Below are 2,825 nucleotides of genomic sequence, written 5' to 3' on the forward strand. Positions count from 1 at the left end.
GTCCCACCTTCCTTATTTTTTCCGGTGTGAACTGGGCCTTGCCATCTTCTTCTGTCTCCTTCTGGGTTCTTCTTCTTACATCACCCGATCTTGCACTGCCCAGACAGATAGTTACCTATTCAGTCCTTTTTGTTCCCACATTGTCACACTATCATATGGGATGGACGTTAGGAATCTTTGAGTTGGGCAGAGAGTTTTTCCTGGGACATAAACTAAGTACATAGTATACAAGTATACTGTGAAAAGCCTGGCTGCAAAGAAACTGCAGAATACCAGAAACATTTAACACATAACAAAGATTAAAAAAAAGGTAATAAATACAAAAAAAAATATTTTATTTAAAAAAAACAACCAATTCCAGAGCAGATTTTGCAGACGATTGGACTGAAGGTCCAGCTCCATTTGCTACATTGGAGATTTTAATTGCTTGTTAGCAAGAGATGTAATCCTTGTTGGCAACTGGCTCAAATTAAATTCTTGGGCTGAAAATCAGGCAAAGGTAAAGCAATTGTTAGGTTACTCAGATTCTGTGTTTAAATAGATTCTGTCCAAGCTTTAACGACATGGGTATTATGAGGGGTGAGGGATGAGTGAGTGGCCAAGATACAGACTCCAAGTAAATGGGCACAAAGGAGAAAAAATAAGCGCAAGGAGGGGGTAAGCCCATAAGTATTAGATACAGTCTCCTACTAGGGGATGTAAACACCTTTCAGTTAAATAGGCTGTTCAGAACAGTGGTGGACACTGTGACAACAGTGGGCCCCTGTGAAAAACTAACTGATGCACCTCCCAAGACACCCCACTGTAAAAGCCAACAAACCTCAACAATACTGGGAGTATATAGTAAGTAAAGGCGAATTATGTCAGTTGCCACACAATGGGGGCACTCACTCCATTTCCCTAGCCTGGTGCCAATGGTTGATTAGCTGGATTGTGTAAACAGGATTCTGGGGGGACACGAGTATGACACTGAGGAAAGACTCCAGGTAGATGGGGTGTGCTAGCACCTATAGGGGCCCCTTCCTGGGTTAAGAGTGACCTGGGCCACTCCTTGCACATTGCTATGTCCTCCCCATATTCAAAAAATGTTTGTGAATTACCACAATGTAGTATATACCAATATAGTGTACAAGGTGGAATGGTAGGTGCTAGAGATGTCAAGTTACCCATACATTCTGGAAGTCACCTAGGATTTGTGCCATCTCACCAAGACGTTTTACTATATTTTTTGGATTATGTCTGATGCTCACTCATTATTACCTTCCTTTACCATAGTCCTTGTGTAAAGCTTTAAGCTATATATTTGATGACCACTGCAACATCAGTGCTCTATGCCCATTGTGATTAACTGAAAGTATTTAAACCCATGACACGTTGGACTCAGAATTCACTCCAACAAACTTAGGAGGCCACACATTATCTCCATAAACATAACTCATAACTCTATTTTTAGAATAACCACAGCTCAGTGTACAAAGTAGGGTGGTTTGACGTATATCATGTTCAGCACAGTGTATGGAATGGGGAGATGTAACAAATATAATGTGCAGCACAAAGAAAGGAATGGATCAGTCTAACTGATACAATATTCAGCACAGTGTACAGAGTAGAACCATATAAAATGTATCATGTAAAACACATTATACAGACAGGGGTGTGTAATGTAATGCACAGAAGAGAATAGAGTGTTATCAAACATATAGCATGCAGTACAGTTTAGAGCAGCCTGTCCTGACATTTTTAACAAAGGGAACCCTTGAAATAATTGTTAACCAAACAGATTTTTTATTGCGATTTAAAAGGATTTGTGAACAAAGACAAAAAATAGAGCCTAAAGGTATACATTAAACAATGAACAAATTGAGGATATAATTACAGAAACTAAGGAAAAAGGAAGGTAGTGGGGCTAGATTGTAAACATGTTATCGAAAGGCAAGATCTAGGATGAGTGTGTGAGGAGGACGGCCATCAAAGCGTACCTTCATTAATATGGGTGCAAAGAAAGAGAGGAGCACAGGTAAGAGATATGAGGGGCTGTATCTAGGCTAACACATGTTCAAAAAGGCCTCAAAGATAGACACCAAGCCTCTGATTATGGTTTGATTTGAAGGAGCTTTTGACCCAAGGTGACCAGATAGCTTCAAATTTAGCCATGGAATTTGGAATTGGGACATGCAGACGTGCAGGTAACACGCTGATGCACTTAGAAAAAGTGAAGAACCAGGAACTTCCATGCTTTGCCAATGCATTGTTTGGCAGCTGTCAAGACATGCCTGGATCACAGAGAACCCCTGCTATAATAATTAAATCCACAGCTCATGGTTCATTAGTCTAGTGGTCAGTAGGAACAATGCCTCTTACCTTGCTGGCCATTGGGAAGAAAGTCACCCTTACAGATCAGCCAAAAAGATCATTGGTGTCACTTAAACTGACCCAAGAGGTACAAATTGCTCATTGCTCAAGGAACTCCTAGCAACCTCTGGAGGAACCCTGGTTGAGAAACACTGATTTGGAGACTGGAACAATATAAAGGATATAATATAGCGCACAGTATACAAATTGTAGCAGTATGTAGAATTGTATCTACAGTACAGTGTACAGAGTTGAAGAATGTGAATGGTATAAAGTAAAGCAAGCAGAGATAATAAAATAGTGCATTGGGAAGGACCTAATGTACTGAAACTAAATTTTCTATTCTTGTGTTAAATGTTTTAGCCTAATACCTAAATGCACAGTTGCAAAAAATATACCCTGTTCACCTATTAGCTGCCTAAACATCTACTACTGGCAACCTGGTATAGTGCTCTGGTGGCTCCAGCTGGCTA

At 40.2% G+C, this 2,825-nt stretch overlaps 1 long non-coding RNA gene across 1 annotated transcript; it reads right to left on the bottom strand.

Annotated features, from left to right (window-relative positions):
• Positions 1–318: 318 nt before the first annotated feature.
• On the bottom strand, positions 319–2,517 carry LOC140334528 (uncharacterized). The gene is made up of 2 exons (XR_011921578.1): positions 2,362–2,517; positions 319–482 (listed from the first exon to the last, which is right to left on the bottom strand). It is a non-coding gene; the product is annotated as an uncharacterized lncRNA (long non-coding RNA).
• Between the last annotated feature and the right edge of the window lie 308 nt (positions 2,518–2,825).

This window comes from Pyxicephalus adspersus, chromosome 7 (genome assembly GCF_032062135.1).
Source record: "Pyxicephalus adspersus chromosome 7, UCB_Pads_2.0, whole genome shotgun sequence".
In the NCBI taxonomy this organism is placed as follows: domain Eukaryota; kingdom Metazoa; phylum Chordata; class Amphibia; order Anura; family Pyxicephalidae; genus Pyxicephalus; species Pyxicephalus adspersus.